Source organism: Dipteris shenzhenensis, chromosome 2 (assembly GCF_047967505.1).
Source record: "Dipteris shenzhenensis isolate YYH24624 ecotype China chromosome 2, Dip_SZ_1.0, whole genome shotgun sequence".
Classification (NCBI taxonomy): domain Eukaryota; kingdom Viridiplantae; phylum Streptophyta; class Polypodiopsida; order Gleicheniales; family Dipteridaceae; genus Dipteris; species Dipteris shenzhenensis.
The window spans coordinates 50,850,839-50,873,060 of record NC_141597.1 but is presented as its reverse complement, the minus strand read 5'-3'; positions in this window follow the sequence as shown (position 1 = coordinate 50,873,060).

Below are 22,222 nucleotides of genomic sequence, written 5' to 3'. Positions count from 1 at the left end.
TAAATGGTAAAAGGTCTTATTTAATAGCATGTTATGAGTGTTAAATCGCATGTGAGCGAAGGGACTGACAACGATTAGGAACTAGTTAGAAAAATTTGAGCATGGCTTCGATTGGTAAAATAGAACTCAAAAACTCAAATAAGAAACTAATTTAAAAAGAATTGTAATGCCTTCTAAAAGACCCCCCTCCTCAAAAACTTTAACAATAAACTAATTGAAAAAGAATTGTAAGTAAAGAAAAAGAATTACAAGATGAATTTTAAAAAATAGAACTCAAAAACTTTAACAAGAAACTAATTGAAAAAGAATTGTAAGTAAAGAAAAAGAATTACAAGACGAATGAAAAAGAATGCAAGTACCTGGAAAAAGTGAAAAAAGTAAGGCTCCGCTTATCCTTTCTCTTCCGCTCTTGGTTGCTTCAATGAAATGAGGAGAGAGTTAGAATGAATGAATGGAAAGAAAAGTATATATAAGAAAAACTAGCCCACTCCTACTACGCATAAATTTGAATTTTCAAAAAAGAGGGGGAAATTTGAATTCATTATAAATTTGAATTCAAATTTGTGTTCAACATTCTTCTCATACTTTCTTCTCGTACATTCCTTTTGAATTCAAATTTGTGTTCAACATTCTTCTTGATACTTTCTTTAACATTCTTCTTGATACTTTCTTCTCGTAAGTCCTTTTCATTCTTCTCGTAAGTCAAATCTTATTTGTCGCTCTTGCTCGTGATAGTAAGTCAAATCCTCCTCTCCCCTCTCTCTCCTTCTGCTCCCTCCTCTCCTCTCCCTCTCTCTCTCCTCTCTCTCCTTCTGCTCCCCTCCCTCCCTCCCTCCCTCGACCCCCCGCCCTCCCCTCCTCCCCTCCCCTCCCTCCGCCGCCAAAACCCCTCCCTCCCTCGACCCCCCGCCCTCCCCTCCTCCCCTCCCCTCCCCTCCCCTCCCCTCCCTTTGCTGCCAAAACCCCTCCCCCCCCTCCCCTCCCCTCCCGCTCCCCCCCTCCCCTTCCCCCTCTACCCCCCCCTTCCCCCTCCCCCCCTCCCCTTCCCCCTCTGCTCTCCCCGTCCCACCCCCTTCCCCCTCCATCCCCCCTTCCCCAAGCTGGTGGCCGCGGCAGCTAGCCCCCCCCTACCCCCTTTCCCCCCTTTCCCCCCTTCCCCCCCCTCCCCACCCCCTTCCCCCTCTGCTCTCCCTGTCCCACCCCCTTCCCCCCTTCCCCAGGGATGCCAGCCCCCCCCCACCCCCTTTCCCCCCGCCCCTGTCCCACCCCCTTTCCCCCCCTACCCCCTTTCCCCCCGCCCCCATCCCATCCCCTTCCCCCTCCACCCCCCCTTCCCCCCTTCCCCAGGGCTGGCGGTCGTGGCTGCCAGCCCCCCCCCTCCCCCCTTCCTCCCCCGCCGTCCCACCCCCTTCCTCCCCCCTTCCCCCCCACCCCCCTCCCCCCTTCCCCCGGGCTAGTGGCCGCGGCTGCTAGCCTCCCCTCCCCCCTTTCCCGACCCACTCCCCGCCCCCGTCCGACCCCCTTTCCCCTCCACCCCCCCTTCCCCCACCCCCCTTGCACCCCCTTCCCCCTCTTGCCCCTTCACCCCCGCCCCCCCTCCACAGGCTGGCGATCGCGGTCGCCAGCCTTCCCCCCCCTCTCGCACCCCCTTGCACCCCCCCCTCTCGCACCCCACCCCCTTCCCCCTCCACGGGTTGGCGACTGCGGTTGCCAGCCTTCCCTCCCCTCTTGTACCCCCTCGCACCCCCCCTCTCGCACCCCACCTCCTTCCCCCTCCCCCCCCTTCACCCCCACCCCCCCTTCCCTGACCCCTCCCCCCTTACCCCGGGCTGGCAGCCGTGGCCGCCAGCCCCCTAGCCCCCCCCCTCTCAGCCCTCCCCCCCTCTTCCCCACCCCCCCTTCCCCCCCTTCCCTCGGGCTAGCGGCTGCGGCCGCCAGCCCTTCCCCCCCTCTCGCACCCCACCCCCTTCCCCCTCCATGGGCTGTCGCCAGCCTTCCCCCCCCTCTCGCACCCCCTCGCACCCCCCCTCTCGCACCCCACCCCCTTCCCCCTCCCCCCCCTTCACCCCTGCCCCCCCCCTCTCCCCCCCCCTCCCCCCTTACCTTGGGTTGGCGGCCGCGGCCGCCAACCCCCCAACCCCCCCCTCTCAACCCTCCCCCCCCTTTTCCCCACCCGCCCTTCCCCCCCCTTCCCCCGGGTTGGCGGTCGCAGCCGCCAGCCCTTCCCACCCCCTTCACCCCTCCCACCCCCTTCCCCTGCCCCCCCTCCCCGCCCCCTCTCCCCCCTCCCCTCCCCCTTCTCCCGAGCTGACCGTCGTGCCCACCAACCCCCCACCCCCCCCTCGCAGCCCTTCCCCCCTCCTCTTCCCCACCCTCCGTTCCCCCCCTTCCCTCGGGCTGGCGGCCGCGGCCGCCAGCCCCTCCCACCCCCTTCCCTCTCCCCCCCCTTCACCCCCGCCCCCCCCCTTCCCCACTCCCCCCTTCCCCCCCCTCCCCGCCGCCAGGCCCCCCTCCCTGACGCCAGCCCTCCCTCCCCCCTTCCCCCCTGCCAGTCCCCCCCCCCTCCTCCCCTTCCGCCAGCCCCCCCTCCCCCCTTCCCCCCTCCAGGGGAGACTGTCCCAGTCCCCCCCTTCCCTCCTCTACTCCGCCCCCGCCTCTCCCTCCCTTCCTCCTTCCTTCCCTCCAACCCCTCCATCCTCTTCTTCTCCTCCCCTCAACCTTTCTCTCTCTAGTTCTTCTCTCTTCAAATTTTTAAAAAAAATCTAGATAAAGAATTAATAAAAAAAATTTGCAAGTACCTGGAAAAAGTTTGTAAGTTTGCTCTTTCTTGCTTTCTTGCTCTTCCTTCCTTGCTCTCTTGATCGTCCTTGCTTTCTTGCTTCAATGAATGAAATGAGGGGAGAATGAATGAAGAAGGAAGACTATATATAAGAAAAATTAGGTTTTCCTCCTCCTCTCCTATTGGCTTTCCATTCCTCCCCTCTCTCCTATTGGCTTTTAATTTATCCCCTCTCCCATTGGCTCCCATTACTCCCCCTCTCCCATTGGACCCCCATCCCTCATACCAATCTTCCATTAGCCCTCCCCCCACCATCCATCCATTTCTTCTTCCTCCCCATTGCCACCACTCCCATCCCACATTTCCACCACGTCCCATACTCCTCCCATTTCCCAAAATCCCATATTTCCCCATCTCACCCTCCTCTTTTTCATCCCCTATTAACTCCCTCACTCATTTCACTCCCTTATTTTCCTACTCCCCTATTACCTTCCCCTCTCCCATTCCATTCTTCCCTCCCCACTCTCACTTCCACTTCCCATTACTCACTTGCCATTTGAAAACTATTAATATATTATTATACTATTTTTTATACTTATTATCATACACCCCTATTACTTCCCTCTCCCATTCCACTCCTCCCTCCTCGCTCCCACTTCCACTTCCCATTACTCACTTGCTATACACATTTGCAAACTATTAGTATATTATTATATGATTTTTTATACTATTTGCAAACTTACATGTGGGCAAAATCACAAGTGTCAAAGCGATCCTATTGTGGTCATACAACAAAATCACAGGTGTCAAAGCGATCCTATTGCTTTTATTCAAGGGCGTATTTATCCTCATCAACAAGATTATTTACTCAAGGTATGAAGTGCATAATTTGTGCACTAGGTGTTTACTTTGTTGTATCAAAATTGTTTGCCACACACACACACATATACACATACTGAGAATTTTCTAATATTATCGCATCTACATTTCTCCGATGGGCACAAAACTTTGTACATGCCTCAACCTAGGTCTTATTGACTTGCATACAAAGTGGTGCACCCATCCCATAAGTACTTGTTCAGATAACACACCTCCAAACGTATTTTATGATGATTGTGCATAACACTAGGAACAAAATGGTGTATCATGTGAGATCGACTATGCAAAGCATATCCAATGGACACAAGACTTTGCACGTTCCTCAACCTAGGCAATATTGACTTGTGTGCAAAGTGGCATCCCCATCCGATAAGTACTTGTTTGAAAAATACATCTACGATCGTGTTTTTTGACCGTTGTACATGACACCAAGGCCAAAAACGGTATTTAATACTCAATCTACCATGTAAAGCATATATAATGGGCACAATACTTTGCACGTGCCTCAAAAGCGGTGGTATGGTATTACATGCAAAGTGGAACGCCCATTCAATAAGTACTTTTTAGAATATCACACCTAGGACCATGTTTTTTATTGGTTGTTGTCCATGACACTAAGGCAAAAATGCTAATTTATGCTTAATCGACAATGCAACGCATATGCGATCATCACACTACTTTCCACACGTCTCAACCTAGGTATTATTGACTTACATGCAAAGTGGCGTGCCCATGTTGAGATATCAAGCTCTATCCCCGACATATCTCCTGGATGACTATCATTTATGTCACCGCCTATGTTAGTTGTACTCGTGGTGTAGTTAGACTACCACGTATGTTTTGGTTTGGGTTCACATATGAACCACGTATTCTAGGGTTTGACATATAGGGTATTTCCCTCTTCTATTGTAATTGTTGTTGTGTGCAAAAGTGAAGAAAGGCTTCACCCTCCAACCTTGTGTCCTCTCTCTTTTGTGTGTTGTGAAGAAAGCTGAACTTGAGTCTCCTATCTCTCTCCCTTCTTCTTTACATGGTATCAGAGCCTTATTCGTGGTAAGGAGCTCAAGAAAGCAAGCCAAGTTTGTGGTGTCCTGGTAAGAGGACCAGTGTTGCTTTCCTATTTCGAGTTTGGGAGCAAATCTCTGCAGGTAGCACAGCCAGAAGTGCAGGAGTGCACTGCTTCAGATTGAGAGGCCCTTCGCGGTGTGGCGAGAGCACAGTATATGCTGCATTTCGGGGCCCGTTTTGAAGGCCGTTTCGGGGCCCGTTTTGAAGGCGGAAGTTCATCGCAGGCACTCAGAAAAAGGCCTTGTTTTTGCTGTGCGACCACTGCGCGCGGCCAGTCGGTGGAAAGGTGCCACAGAAATTGCATCGTATGCCTGTGTGCAAAGATATTGGGAGTTGCAGATTCATGCCTGTTGCCTGTTGATGCAAAATCGTCACTAGGAAGTGACTGTGTGGTGAAATACCACTTTCGTCAGTGTTGCATATCTGCCCCTGTGAGGCTTTTTGCAGAAGTTTTGCTATTTGCCCTTCTGAGGCATTTGCTGTGTTTACAAGTTGCTGTTGCAATTCGTGATTTGTAAAATGTCTGAGAATCTGTCTACCATTGTCAATGAGAAGCTTGACAAGAACAACTTCCAAGCATGGAAGTTCAGGATGACAAACTTCCTTATGGGAAAGGGAGTTTGGGATTACATCAGTGGTGAAACTACAGAACCAGTTTTGGGTGCTGCTCCCACTCCTGCTGAATTGAAGGCCTTTAAAGAATGGCATGAAAAAGCCAGAAAATGCTTGTATTGGCTGTCTGTTAGCATTTCAGATTCTATGATTGTGCACATACAGGATGTAGAGACACCTAAGGAGGCATGGGATACATTGGTGAAGCTGTATAGCACAAATACCAAAGCACGAAAGATGCAGCTAAAGCAGGAGTTGCACAATGTGCAAAGGAAAAATATGAATATAAATGAGTATTCCTTGAAGGTGAAAGGCCTTACAGATTCTCTTGCCTCCATTGGAGCACCTGTTGATGATGAGGACTTAGTGTCCGTGACCTTGAATGGTCTTGGGAAAGATTATGCACAGTTTCGGACATCCATTGGAGTCCGTGAAACATTTCCTGATTTTCAGGAACTTATTGCTCTCTTGCTGAGTGAAGAGCAAAGGAATGGTGGTTCAGCCACCTCAACTTCTCAAGAGACTGCTTTCTACTCGAATACAGGTAGAGGCAGGGGTAGAGGAAGAGGCCGTTTTGGTGGCCGTGCAGGAAATCAGAACCAACAGCAACAACAGGAAAACCAGTCCTATGGAGGAGGACGTGGTAGTTCTAGAGGCAGAAGGAGCCAAAGAGGCCGTGGTTCATGGCAAAGGAACCAGCAAGTAAATAGCAGCACAGAATGCTATTATTGTGGAAAGCCTGGACACAAGGAGAATACATGCTATAAAAAACAGAATGACATCAAAAGTGGGAAGTTGCAGCAAAGCAACTATGCATCATCAAGTGGGCATGGTGACGACAGAAATGAGCACCTTTTTGTGATGCAGCATATGGTTAACTCCATGTCAAGAGATGCTGCAGCTTGCAATGATGTTTGGTATGTTGATTCAGGTGCCTCTAACCACATGACCAGTCATGGTGAGTGGTTTCATGATGTTAGAAATTTGGATAAGCCAGGTTATGTTGAAACAGGTGATGATACTGCGCACCCAATTACGCAGGTTGGTAAAGTGCCATTGGCTATGCAGGATGGCAAAACAAAGTACTTGGCAGATGTACTTCATGTTCCAAAAATCACTAAGAACCTGGTTTCAGTTGGCCAGATGGTTGAGCAAGGTCTGCAGGTTAGATTTAATCCTGATGGATGCTTCGTTGAGGACTTGAAAAATAAGTGCCGCTTGGTTGCGAAAGGCAACAAAAATGGCAGAATGTTCACCTTGGATGTTGATATGCCTGAGGTGAAAGTTGCTATGTTTGCGCATGGGAGAGGTGTCATTGTAGATATTGAGATATGGCACAAGCGCATTGGGCATGTGATTATACAAAGGCTGAAATCTATGCAAACGAAAAACATTGTTGCAGGTTTGCCTAAATTCAGAGTTGAGGGAATGCAAAAGGTATGTGAAGCATGCCAAATGGGTAAGCAGGCCAGACATGCATTTCCCAAAAATGCTAAGGTGAGCAAAAGACCTTTGGAAGTGATCCATTCAGATGTTTGGACAACCAAAGCTGCTTCTATTGGTGGATGCCATTATTATGTGACGTTTATTGATGACTACACTAGGAAGGTGTGGATTTATTTTATGAAGCACAAAAGTGAAGTGTTCAGCCATTTCAAGGCTTTTAAGGCCATGGTTGAAAAAGAGAAAGGTGTGCATATTAAAGTGCTAAGATCTGATGGAGGGGGAGAGTACTTTTCAGAAGAATTTTGTGAATATCTGAAAGAACAAGGAATTCAAAGGAAGTACTCATGCAGGTCTACCCCTCAGCAGAATGGGGTTGCAGAAAGGAAGAACAGGCATATTGCAGAAGTAGGACGGGCGATCCTAAATGAGAAAAACATGCCTGATTATTTTTGGGCTGAAGCAGTAGCAACTGCTGTTTATATTATGAACAGAACTCCCACTGCAGCTGTCCATGGCATGACGCCTGAAGAAATGTATACAGGCCAAAAACCAGATATTTCTCACTTGAAGGTATTTGGTTGCATAGTGTATGTTCATGTTCCTAATGAGAAGAGAACCAAGCTGGATCCAAAGGCAGAAAAATTCATCTTTATTGGATATGCTCAGCACCAGAAAGGGTATCACTGTTATAACCCTTCCACTCGCAAAATGCAAGTGAGCAGAGATGTTGTTTTTGATGAAATGAGCAGCTGGTATGCACCAACTGTTATGGTAGGAGATGCAGATGCAGGAAATGGGAATGCTGCAATAAATGCAGAGCAGCAATCTCAAGCCTTGAGTGGACCCAGAGAGTCCTCTACTAGTGGATCTAATGCATGGACAGGGAGATTGAGATCTAGTGAATCGTCACATGGCAGTCCTGATAGTGTTGTGCAGGTATCACATAAGGGAAAAGAAAAAGTGGACCATACTCCAGTGTTTGATGTGTCTGCTGGTAGCTCTCATGTTGATGGAGAGTCAAGCGGCTCTGAAATGAGCCTTGATGAGGAACTTGGGATTCCTTCTGTTGTTACACCTGGTGCAAGGAAAAGCAGGCATGATTTAAAGACTCCTGCAACTGATCCAGTTGTACGGAGGTCCACTCGTATTAAGTATCCAGTTGACAGGCTGAGATATGATGGGTATACAACACATCACTATGCTTATATGGTCAAGGTTCTGAAGGAGCCAGAGCCCACATGTTTTGAGGATGCAGCAGGGCATAAAAATTGGGAAGCAGCTATGGATGAAGAGATGGCTGCCTTGGATGCAAACCACACTTGGGATTTGATGCCTTTGCCTCATGATAAGAAGGCTATTGGCTGCAAGTGGGTTTACAAAGTAAAGCACAATGCTGATGGGTCTGTTAGCAGGTACAAGGCAAGATTGGTTGCCAAAGGTTTTGCACAGACATATGGAATTGACTATGAGGAAACTTTCAGCCCAGTTGCAAGGATGGCAACCGTGAGAGCAGTAATTGCTATGGCTGCTGCAAAGGGATGGTCTTTGCATCAGATGGATGTGAAAAATGCCTTCTTGCATATGGTGATTTGCAGGAAGAGGTTTATATGATGTAGCCAGAAGGTTATGAGGATAATGCACACCCCGATTTTGTATGCAGGTTGCGCAAAGCCTTGTATGGCTTAAAACAGGCGCCGAGGGCATGGTCAGACAAGATAGGGCAATATCTTGTCACTATTGGATTTCAAATTTCCAATTCAGATTTTTCACTTTATGTGAAAAGGACAAACAGAGGGATTGTGCTTATAGTCATCTATGTTGATGACTTGATTATTACAGGTGATAGTGATGCAGACATTAATGAAGTGAAGCTGCTGTTGAAGCAGAAATTTGAGATGAAGGATTTGGGAGAGCTGCATTACTTCTTGGGCATTGAGGTTATTAGATTCCCGAGTGGGATATGGCTATTGCAAAGGCAATACGGTTTGGACATGCTGTCCAAATATGGGATGACAGGCTGTAAGCCTATTTCTATTCCATTGGAGCAGAATGTGAAGCTCAATGCAGAGACAGGTGAGCTTCTTGAAGATATTACTATGTACAGGTGCATAGTAGGTAGCTTGATTTACATGACTATAACCAGACCAGATTTGAGCTATGCTATGGGGCTGGTGAGTCAGTTTATGCAGGCACCGAGGAAGCCACATTTGGATGCGGCTAGGCACATACTGCGGTATGTGAAGTCCACATTGCATTATGGACTGCTTTATGAAGCTGGGTGTGCATTACAGGTACATGGATACACAGATGCTGACTGGGCTGGTAGTGTCTCAGACAGGAGATCTACTAGTGGTTTTATGTTTTCCCTTGGGAGTGGTGCCATCAGTTGGAGCAGCAAGAAGCAGCCAACAGTTGCCTTGTCGAGCACAGAGGCTGAGTACAGGGGTGCAGCAATGGCTGCATGTGAGGTAGCTTGGTTACGGAAGCTACTTGCAGATATGGGACAGTCAGTTCATGCAGCAGTTGTCATTCATTGTGACAACATTAGCAGCATCATGCTTGCTAATAACCCAGTTTATCATGCTAGAACGAAGCACATTGAGGTGCATTATCACTTTGTGAGAGAGAAGGTTCTAGCTGGTGAGATTGATCTTGTCTATGTCAGCACTGAGGAGCAGGTGGCTGATATCTTTACGAAGGCATTGGGTACCGAGAAGCTTCGCAGATTTAGGAGCTTGCTTGGTGTACGTGAGATGGATTTGAGCTTGAGGGGGAGTGTTGAGATATCAAGCTCTATCCCCGACATATCTCCTGGATGACTATCATTTATGTCACCGCCTATGTTAGTTGTACTCGTGGTGTAGTTAGACTACCACGTATGTTTTGGTTTGGGTTCACATATGAACCACGTATTCTAGGGTTTGACATATAGGGTATTTCCCTCTTCTATTGTAATTGTTGTTGTGTGCAAAAGTGAAGAAAGGCTTCACCCTCCAACCTTGTGTCCTCTCTCTTTTGTGTGTTGTGAAGAAAGCTGAACTTGAGTCTCCTATCTCTCTCCCTTCTTCTTTACAGCCCATCCCATAAGTACTTAGTCGAATAACACATCTAGGACTGCATTTTTTGATGATTGTGCATAACACTAAGGCCAAAACAGTTTTTAATGCTTGTTCAACAATGCAAAGCATATCTGATGGGCACAATCATTTGCACACACCTTCAACTAGGTGGAATTGACTTACATGCAAAGTGGCACGCCCATCCCATAAGTGCTTGATCAGATAACATACCTAGCAGCGTGTTTTTTTACGGATGTGCATGACACTAGAGCAAAAAAAGTATTTAATGATCGATCGACCATGCAAAGGATATACGATGGGCACAACACTTTTCGTACACCTCAACCTAGGTGTTATTGAAATGTTCTCAAAGAGGCACACCCATCCGATAAGTACTTGGTCAGATAACACACCTAAGGGTGTGTTTTTTTGTGGATGTCCATATCACTAGGGAAAAAATGGTGTACAATGCGTGATCGACCATGCAAAGCATATCTGATGGTGACAATACTTTGCGCACACCTCAAAGTAGTTGAAACAGACTTGCATGCAAAGTGGAGCCCCCATCTGATAAGTACTTGTTTAATTAACACACTTAGGACCGTGTTTTTTCATGGTTGTGCATGACACTAAGGCAAAAACAGTGCTTTATGCTTGATCGACAATGCAAAGCATATCCGATAGGCACAATACTTTGCACACACCTTCAAATAGGTGGAATTGACTTACATGCAATGTGGCGCTCCCATCCCATAAGTGCTTTATCGGATAACATACCTAGCAGTGCGTTTTTTTACAGATGTGCATGACACTAGAGCAAAAATAGTATTTATTGCTCGATCGATCATGCAAAGGATATCCGATGGGCACAACACTTTTCGTACACCTCAACCTAGGTGGTATTGGAATGTTCTCAAAGAGGCACACCCATCTGATAAGTACTTGGTCAGATAACACACCTAAGGGCGTGTTTTTTTGTGGATGTGCATATCACTCAGGAAAAAATGGTGTATAATGCGTGATAAACCATGCAAAGCATATCCGATGGTGACAATACTTTGCATGCACCTCAACGTAGTTGAAAAGGACTTGCGTGAAAAGTGGATCCCCCATCCGATAAGTACTTGTTTGAATAACACACCTAGGACCGTGTTTTTTCATGGTTATGCATGACACTAAGGCAAAAACGGTGTTTTATGCTTGATCGACAATGCAAAGCATATCTAATGGGCATAATACTTTGCACACAGCTTCAACTAGGTGGAATCAACTTACATGCAAAGTGGCACGCCCATCCCATAAGTGCTTGATCGGATAACATACCTAGTAGCGTGTTTTTTTACGGATGTGCAGGACACGAGCAAAAATAGTATTTAATGCTCGATTGACCATGCAAAGGATATCCGATGGGAACAACACTTTTCGTATGCTCAACCTAGGTGATATTGAAATGTTTTCAATGAGGCACACCCATCCGATAAGTACTTGGTCAGATAACACACCTAATGGCGTGTTTTTTTGGGGATGTCCATATCACTAGGGAAAAAATGGTGTATAATGCGTGATCGACCATGCAAAGCATATCCGATGGTGACAATACTTTGCATGCACCTCAACGTAGTTGAAATGGACTTGCGTGCAAAGTGGAGCCCCCATCCGATAAGTACTTATTTGAATAACACACCTACGGCCGTGTTTTTATATGGTTGTGCATGACACAAAGGCAAAAACGGTGTTTTATGCTTGATCGACAATGCAAAGCATATCTGATGGGCACAATACTTTACACACACCTTCAACTAGGTAGAATTGACTTACATGCAAAGTGGCATTCCCATCGCATAAGTACTTGATCGGATAACACACCTAGCAGCGTGTTTTTTTACGGATGTGCATGACACTAAGGTAAAAATGACATTTAATGCTCGATCGACCATGCAAAGCATATCCGATGGGCACAATACTTTTCCTACACCTTAACCTAGGTGGTATTGAAATGTTCTCAAAGAGGCACACCCATCCGATAAGTACTTGGTCAGATAACATACCTAAGGGCATGTTTTTTTGTGGATGTGCATATCACTACGGGAAAAACGTTCTATAATGCGTAATCGACCATGCAGAGCATATCCTATGGTGACAATACTTTGCACACATCTCAACCTAGTTGAAACGGACTTATGTGCAAACTGGAGCCCCCATCTGATAAGTACTTGTTTGATTAACACACTTAGGACCGTGTTTTCTCATGGTTGTGCATGACACTAAGGCAAAAACAGTGTTTTATGCTTGATCGATGATGCAAAGCATATCCGATGGGCACAATACTTTGCAGACACCTTCAACTAGGTGGAATTGACTTACATGCAAAGTGGCACTCCCATCCCATAAGTGCTTGATCGGATAACATGCCTAGCAGCGTGTTTTTTTACGGATGTGCATGACACTAGAGCAAAAATAGTATTTATTGCTCGATCGATCATGCCTCAAACTAGGTGGTATAGAAATGTTCGCAAAGATGCACACCCATTCGATAAGTACTTGGTCAAATAACACACCTAAGGGCGTGTTTTTTTGCGGATGTGCATATCACTAGAGAAAAAATGGTGTATAAGGCATGATCGACCATGCAAAGCATATCCGATGGTGACAATAATTTGCACGCACGTCAACGTAGTTGAAACGGACTTGCGTGCAAAGTGGAGCCCCCCTCCGATAAGTACTAGTTTGAATAACACACCTAGGACCGTGTTTTTTCATGGTTGTGCATGACACTAAGGCAAAAACGGTGTTTTATGCTTGATCTACAATGCAAAGCATATCCGATGGGCACAATACTTTACACACACCTTCAACCAGGTGGAATTGACTTACATGCAAAGTGGCATTCCCATCATATAAGTACTTGATCGGATAACACACCTAGCAACGTGTTTTTTTTACAAATGTGCATGACACTAGAGCAAAAATAGTATTTAATGCTCGATCGACCATGCAAAGCATATCCGATGGGAACAATACTTTTCCTACACCTTAACCTAGGTGGTATTGAAATTTTGTCAAAGAGGCACATCCATCCGATAAGTAGTACTTGGTTACATAACATACCTAAGGGCGTGTTTTTTTGCAGATGTGCATATCACTACGGGAAGAACGTTGTATAATGTGTAATCGACCATGCAGAGCATATCCGATGGTGTCAATACTTTGCATGCATCTCAACCTAGTTGAAACAGACTTGCGTGAAAAGTGGAGCCCCCATCCAATAAGTACTTGTTTGATTAACACACTTAGGACCGTGTTTTTTCATGGTTGTGCATGACACTAAAGCAAAAACGGTGTTTTATGCTTGATCGACAATGCAAAGCATATCCGATGGGCACAATACTTTGCACACACCTTCAACTATGTGGAATTGACTTACATGCAAAGTGGCACACCCATCCCATAAGTGCTTGACTGGATAACATACCTAGCAGGATCGTGTTTTTTTACGGATGTGCATGACACTAGAGCAAAAATAGTATTTAATGCTATATCGACCATGCAAAGGATAACTTGGCATGTCCATCTGATGAGTACTTGATCGGATAACTTCTCCCACCAATAAATTAAGTACTAATTAAAAATTATAATAAATGAGTAGATTATTAAAAAGAGACTAATATTTATGTAATTGTTGCTACTGCAGCTTGCTTGCGAAGGAATCTCACAAAGGAGATGGCTATAGATTTTGTTCCAGGGATGGATGTGATTTTATGTAGCAAAAGAGAAGTAGTTGCATTTGCTACAATCCATGATAGTGATCCCAATTCAATTTGCCACTTTCGAAGACTTGGCGAAGATAAGGTGGTAGTTAGTGTATCAAAGATTCTTAGCGCACATGTTGAGCTAAAGTATAAATGTGGAGATATGGAAACACTTGGAGATGTTATGCCCTACAATACATCCAACAAATCATTTATAGCATGGGACAAAGATGAGACTTATGCAACAGACATTATCAATAATACAAAGTGCACCACCTTGGATTTTACTATAGGGGACATTTTACAAATGAGATCATTTGCAAATAAGACTGTAGCAGAAGGTGAAGTATTGGGATTTGAACAAGTGGAGCAATGGTCATTTGCATAGATGAGGATTCTAAAAGTCACTGATGATGGTATGGTTGATAACATAACATCCTTATGTGATCCCTACTATGAGGTAGGCAAGAATATGAGATGGAGCATGCAATTTTTAAACATGAGAAAGAGGCACGTGGTTTTCAATGATAAAGACAAGGTATACTACAATATCAAAGGACCTAAAAAGTGTGCCCATGTGCCAGGCTCTATCACTTCAAATGTGGATGATTTCAATATACTCAATTATAGAAGTGACATCTTATCTGGAGTGGATGAGTTCATTGGTTCTGAGAAACAAAATGATTTTAGAAGCGAAGCCTTATCTGGGGTGGATGAATTCTTGCACAGTGAGAAGGGCAAAGGTTTCAATAGTGATGCCTTGTCAAGTGTGGATGAGTTCATGCATATTAACAAACCTGGTGTCAATCAAGCTTGTGGATTTGTGAAAGCCATGCAAGATGTCCCAATGAGTGATGTTCTCTCAGGAGTGGAAGAGTTTCAAGGTTCTCAATACTCTCATAGAATATTGAATTCATTGAATGGTCCTAAGAGTATGTTAAAAACGAGGATGAGATCAACAGAGGATTATTCAATATTTAACTTTGATTGTGATATGGACAAGGATGCAACGACCAATCATGGATGCTTGGTTACAAACAAATGTGAGGAGAAGAAGTGCATAAATACAGATAACAACGTGCACAAGGAACGAAAACGGTCATACATATGCATGAAGAGAAAGCAAATCCAGGCAGATCCATAAAAGCAACCAAAGAGGAAGAGAGTAATGAAGGAGGAGAACATGTTAAATGCATTGGGATATCTATGTTGCAAGCGAAGATGTATGTGCTTCATTGATCTTGCAGACATCAGGGAATGTAGAGGACACGTGTGGCAAAGAAGAGGAAGCGAAAGAAATGAATACCTTCTCACAAGTCTCTCTTGCTTTCTTCAGAATGGCAATAAAAGGCTAAGTTCAAGGCAAAAGGTAAAACCTCTCGTAAATGGAAAAAGGATTTGCAATAAGGCATATCGCAATATTACTGGATTATCCCATGGTACATATTGGGATTTAGTTAGTAAGGCAAAGGGCGGCAACAAATTTAGCATTCACAGTAATAGAGGAAGGTCCAAATCAAGAATCTCAACTGTCAGGGCAGCAACAATTTTGCAAGACTTCATACATGAAAATGCTTTACCTCAACCCCATATATCTACCAAACTCCCTAACGGTGATGCGATCACTGAAATGCACCTTGCAATGGGCTTGACAAAGCTCGAAGTATGTGACTCTATTGCAGAAAAGCAAAGGCAAAGAGGGGATGCCATAGCTTCTTCTCATACTTTGTATACTCTTTGGAAGAAGAACTTTGGATATGTTAAAATCCCAAGGAGGCAAAAAATGTCAAAGTGCAATGTCTGTGATGATTTAAAGCGAGTGATTGAGAGTGCAACATGTCCAAATCAAAGGGAATTATACAAAAAAAACCAAAAATCTCATCATGACCTTATTCGACATTCCAAACAAAAATATGCATTTTGGAAGGAGCAAGCTATTTCGCATCCCGATGACTACATGTGCCTTATTGTAGATGGCATGGATCAGAATACAACAACATTGCCTCGTTTTGTTGCCACTCCATCTAAATTACAAGTAAAGCACTTTCTAAAGACACATCTATGTGGAGTGTTACTGCATGGAATTAAGTTCTTTGCAGATATATGGATTGATTCCTTGCATCTACATGATAGCAATCAAGTTGTAACATCTATTATGAAGGCAATTCGCAATGTACATGCAAAAAAAGATTGCCTACCACCGACTTTGAGAATACAAGCTGATAATTGCTGGCGAGAAAATAAGAATGTACTCATGTTTGCATTCTGCTCCATGCTAGTTGCTCATTGAATCTTCAATGAGGTCGAATGTGGATTTTTGTATGTTGGGCATACACATGAGGATATCGATCAGGTTTTTAGCACAGTCTCAAGGGAGCTTAAATGCAAGGATGTGGAGACAATAGATGACTTGGTAAGAAGATGTGGCAGGCAAGTTGGTGGTCGTAAGGAAAGTACAGTATGTGAGAGGCTCGAAAGAATGTATGATTGGAAGAGCTTCATTCTACCTTTCATACAAACGAGTGGTGATGCATTGACAGGTCATACCAATCCACACTACTTTCGTTTTTTTTTAAAAGATGAAAAACCCGTAATGCAATGGCAACAGTATTCTCATGATACAAAATGGGAACCTGAAGAACCTTACAGTCTCTTAACTTCAATTCCCAACAAGGAAAGGTATCCAACATGGGCTCCTATACAAGAATTCAATGAGAGGTCTAACTGTGAAATAGAAGGATTAAAAGCATTTATTACATACAAAGAGGAAATGCTTCGGAGATATCCTGATTCGAAGCCTACTTGGAGAGAACACACTACCACTGTAATTAACAAGACACGAAATTTAATAAAGGACCTTAAGAGAATGTGAGGCTCAAAGGATGTCAAGGAAGAATGCAATATGTTTTGGCCAAATGTTCATAACGATTTGCACCCAGCTCCAGTCTTTGAAAATGAATTTGTATCATTACTCCCACGTCCATATTGTGGACCGAAGAAGAGAGAGTTTATGCCACAAGGAGATATAGAGGTCAATTGTTTTGTTGTGGTTCGGCCATCGGATGATGAATATGAGAATGTGAAGTTTTGGGTTGCAAAAGTAGTTGATGTGCAAAGAGATGACCAAGGGAGAGCTACAACATTTACAGCGGTATGGTATGAGCCAAAGGGCAGGAAGGAGAATATGGATAACAACACATTGTATACTAATTGTATAATGAAGGAGTGGGTCCCAAATGACGAAGCGGTCTCTCAAGTTTCGACGGAGACAATCATAGTGTCTTGGCATTCAAGGGCAAAGAAATCAAAGAAGCGCATGGGATATGAGGTAGAAGGAAAAATAAAAATACCACAGCAAACTATTTTGCATATACACGAATTTTTAAGGATGCTCGCCATTGAGGAAGTAGAAGGAGACAGTGCAAATGAAGAATGTCCATGATTAAAGCTTTGTATTGAAGTCCATTGAAGGATTTTATTTGGGTACTAGGCAAGAAGCCAATCCAAGACAATTATAATCAGAGTCATCACCTCCTATGTCAAATGAGAGTCAAAATATGCACTGGATGTCACCCAAGGGTCAAGGCTTGCCAAGACAATAGGGAGTTGATGCAGATGGCACCTGGCAAGGGACTATCACATTGAGCGATAAGACAATGGGGAGTCAATGCACCCAAGGGGCAAGGCTTGGCAAGATAACTTGTGGGAGTTAATGTAGATGGCACCTGTATTTTACACTGGATGTCACCCAAGGGTCAAGGCTTGGCAAGACAATAGGGAGTTAATGCAGATGGCACCTGGCAAGGGACTATCGCATTGAGCAATAAGACAATGTGGAGTCAATGCACCCAAGGGGCAAGGCTTGGTAAGACAAGTGGGAGTCAAATTATGCAGATGGCACCTGGCAAGGGACTGTTGTGACATTGAGCAATAAGACAATGGGGAGTCAAATTATGCAGATGACACGAATTGAGGGTCTTTAAGAGCAACAATTTAAATTGTAAACATATGTTCAATCTATATCATTTTGGATATAAAGACTCTAGCTGAGAACAACGTCTCTCAATGTAATCATATAATAATAGCTATAATTGCTATTATACCTCTTTGGTTCAATACAAAACTTGGGTCTTATGGCATCATGTCTTTTCTCTATTTATTAAAAGTTTTAAAAATTTTGTGCATATTGCGAGTGACAATGTTATTTTCATGAAATATTTAAGTCTCCTTTCATGGATTTATAAATTTATCACATCAAGGAAAAATGTCAAGGAAAAATATTACAAATAATTAAATTAACAAATAACTTAGATATAGCTAGAATTTCTAATATAGGATTATTTCAAATTCTTGCATGTTGGTGCAAAAGTATAGATTGAAAAAACAATATTTTTATGTGAATATGATAGTGCCACAAAGTGAACTTTTGATTTGGGAAGAATATTTTCAGAAAGTAAAATTTTGATTTGGGAAGGATATTTTCACAAAGTAAAGTTTTCATTTGGGAAGGATTTTTGGGCTTCGTCCAAAAACAACACAAAAAGTCCAAAATTAATGAAATAGGTGTTAGTTCAAGGAAAAGCCTCTAAAGATTGCAAGTTGTAGGTTTCACATCATCCCTAAGGGGATGGCCATTGGTTGCATGTACAAATGTTTGGAGGTGCAATCTCCCATTTGAGAGTAAATGTCTAAACACAAGTGCACCCATGTGCAAAATTGAATAGAGGCTGCCACCCCCTTCCACCATTGACCTATCCTCCATTCCACTAGTCAATTGAGGGCTTCAAAGTGGCCCTCTATTTTCCCCAAGGTGCTTCATTGCTAATGGTACTACCACCAAACACCTTAGTTAGCTTTAGGAGTCAAGTACTACTCGCTTTTATATTCTACACTCTCCAAGTGCCCTTATATATATATATATATATATATATGTAAATGTCGGATATATTAAAGGGCTGATCATGCCTCAAAAAAAGACCAAGTACAAAATTGGGCCGACTACAAGGGGGGACACCCATGGTTTATGCTGTTAGAGCAAGGAGATGTAACTGTTTAGACAAAGGAGCCAATGTTGTGAGGAGACAGTGACTAGTCACTAGGGATTTCTCCCCTAACATCATACCGAGATCCCTGATATTCACCTTGACCATAGCTATTATGGATGATTCCCTATAGCCGAGCATGATTTGGACCTTGAAGGCCAAGCGGTTTCTCATATCCCAAATGGAGAGGCACATAGCTGCACGAACATATTGCTAGGCAGCCAGGAGGGTGGAGGGGAGTCTAAAGGGTTCCCCAAGGAGAACCATCCTCCATCTTCCTTTAAGATAAAACTAAGACATGACCCCAGCCTTTCTGATTGTAGTTTCCATTCTACCCCAAACCTCTCTGGTAACCAGGCAAGACCAAAACAAATGTTTCAGGGCTTCCATAGCTTACCACATAGTGGGCAAATTGGAAAAATAGGGATATGTTTCACAAGCGACCCTCTGACAGGCAGCCATAAATTAATAATCTTCCAAAGCAAGAAGCTAGCCTTCCCTACCCCACAGTGCTTCCAAATATCTATGAATCTATTCTGCCACCAAACATGGCCTCTTCTCACCTACCATTTCTTGTTAACTCTTGCAAATCAAGGCCCCATTGTCTCAAGGTATCTGTAGACAATCCTCGCTGAGAGGCGGTTTAGACCTGTCCTCCCCATGAGCCACTGGGTTTGGTGACCCTCAGAGGAGGAAATGCAATTAGTTGGCCAGTCGTCTGGGATTCACTCCATCACAACAATCAATAGGTTAGATTCACCTTGGTTTAGCCAACATCTAGTCCATAGTTGATCAAGGGGTAGCCAATTTGTGGATCTTGAGTTCCATATGTCACCCCATGTCCTCAGACCTTTCCTATACATATTGTAGGCATGCAGGAGGTCGTGAAGAGAAAACGGCTCCTGTTTGAAAGCACGACTCCACCAAATAGACTCTGCCAAGCTAGCATCACCTCTCAGGCCCTGCCTCCCCTTCCACCTTAATTGATCACTGCATTCCTTCCAAGCCACCACTAGACTTGTGATGAGGTCTGAGCCTACTATCTTGAGGGGAAAGTAAAAAATGATCATATGGTACCATGGGAGATCTCCTTCCAAGTGCCCACCAATTTAGACCGGCTAGTTTCAACAAAGTTAATTATGATTTCCACCCAAGGGTAGGGGCTCGAAAACAGGTGCGGGAGCCACTTACTCAAGAGAGAAATATTATGTCTTCTGATGTTAGGAAGGCCCAGCCCTCCCTGGTTCTTTGGGAGCTTCATTGGTTCCCAAGGGATGTAGTGCATCCGTCTCCTTTTGCCCTCATCTATCCACAGGAAAGCACGGAAAAGCCTCTCCACTTCTTGCCATTGACACTTAGAGAATTGCCAAATAGAGGCAATGTAGGTGGTCGCCGCCGACAGGATGTGTTGAATAACCAGCTTACGACCATTCCATCCCAAGCTTAGACCATGCCATGGCCTCAGCTTGGCTTTGATTTTTTCTAGGAACCAGTTGAATCTTTGGCGGAGGGTCACCCTAGACCAATGGGTGTGCCAAGATATCTCCGGGTAGATTCAAGCTCTTTAGCCGACTCTCATTTGCTGTGCATGTACTCCCTATCCCAGTCTTTGGCCTTGATGTGTATCCTCCTTATTGCATTGTCTCACCTTGCACTAGGATCCAAATTTCCCTCTTGTTCCTTCATCCATTATTCCTTGATGAGTTTACAGAATTTTCTTGACCTCAAAAACTTTTTGTTGAAAACAAACGGGATGTCAATCAGCTTAGACTTGGAGGATGGAACAAAGAATCTCCATATCATTGGCACATGGTCCAAGAGGCCCATCTACAACACCCTCCATGGGTGCATGCATCCACCACCCTTCATCTACTGCATAGATGTGATCAAGCCTTCTTGATCTGAAGTCAGCATCAAGTCTATGATTCAACCAAGTGAAGCCTTGCAGCCTTTCCTAATCGAACTCAATGCAATCAACTAGCCCTTTGTTGAGCACCACTTCATCCCATGACTCACGCTCCTACGGGGTGGAGTAGGTTGTGGTATGGGATCTATCTTCCACACCTTTAGTGAAATTCCAATCTCCTCCCACCAACCAGTGTTCACTCTCTAGCTTAGAATTAAGGTCAAATTAGCTCTCTCCACCAGGGCGTTTAGAGCATAAACACATGCAAACCCTACTTGGAAATCATCAATTAAGGCTGAGACCGCAATCAAACAACCCGTCCTCATCTTTGAACTCATCCTTCACCTTAAGAGATTGGTGCAAGAGGATCGTTGTGCCTCCTCGACCTCTAAATGAGAAATTTACAAACACATTGAATCCCAACTTCTTGCATGCAAACCAAAAATCATCATTCGACCCACATTTGATCTCTCATTACCACATGTGGTTTGAATTTTCTGACTACCTCTAGGCATCCTCTTTAATTGGATTTCCCGTAGCACCCTCTCACATTCCACAACATCACTTGGATTCTCTCCTTGCATCTCTCACCCCCCCTAACTTTCCTCTGAGGACTTATAAACATCTTTAAAGAAGTTAAATCTATTGTCCGTGGCCATCTTGGCACTCCTTGCCACGTCCTTGAGCCTCTTAGTGAGGCTACGTGTGGTTGGAATTTTTTGCAGCCCATTACCCTCACCTTGAACTTTCTCCTCTCTCTTCTTATCTTCAAGCACTCTCTTTTTGTGGTTCACATCGGGGAGGGTCTCCTCTTCATCATTGGAAGACGCTTGCAAAGAGATCGGCACCAGATGGGTTGGTTGAGTGTCCAAAAGCATCCCTGCCGAGGGATAAGGATCCATATTTTCTTCTTTAACTTGCTTCTTAGGGATGCCATGCATGGAAAGAGCCTCTCGGATAGACTTACTTTTTTTTTTGACAATCTTCCATCTATTGACTGATAGGACGACCTCCATGACATCCTCCGAATCGACCTCTCAATTGCTTGACGGAATCATCGGTGTGTCCTAAGAGGTCTTGAGGTCACTTGTGGCATCTTTTCCTTCCTCCTTCGTGGATGGGTCTTGGACCGTCTTGTCACCTCTTGCCAAGGCCGTGTTTGCTGGTTTATCATGGCAAGCTCTAGCAAAATGGCCAACTTTCCTATAGATAAAACATGCATCAGGAAAGAGGCCAAATTTAACCTGGATTGGGAGCTTGAGGCCTCTCGAGAGCTAGGCTTCATGAAGTCCGACGTTGGCTATGCCCTATCCCACAGAATCCATACCCTTTTCCTATGAAATGGGTCTCTAGGCTACGGGTGGAATGAGCAAGATTCTACCCAGCATTGTTGCCAACTTTTCGATGGTATCTCCCAACAACTGGGGAAGGCTCGGGAACTCAATCCATATCGGGCAGTCATGGAACAAAAACTCATCAATGGAGAAAGAGGGGCTCCAAGGGATTGCCAAAACCATCGCTCTCACGTACATGAAGGGCCTCCCTAGCATATCATTGCGTACTGGTTTCGAGAAACAACGGATAAGAAAGAAACCTTTTCTTAGGAATTTGGCTAAGTAGGCATCGTGAGATAGATCAAATTCATATGTTAGGATCTGTTGTAGTTCATCCAATGATGGAGA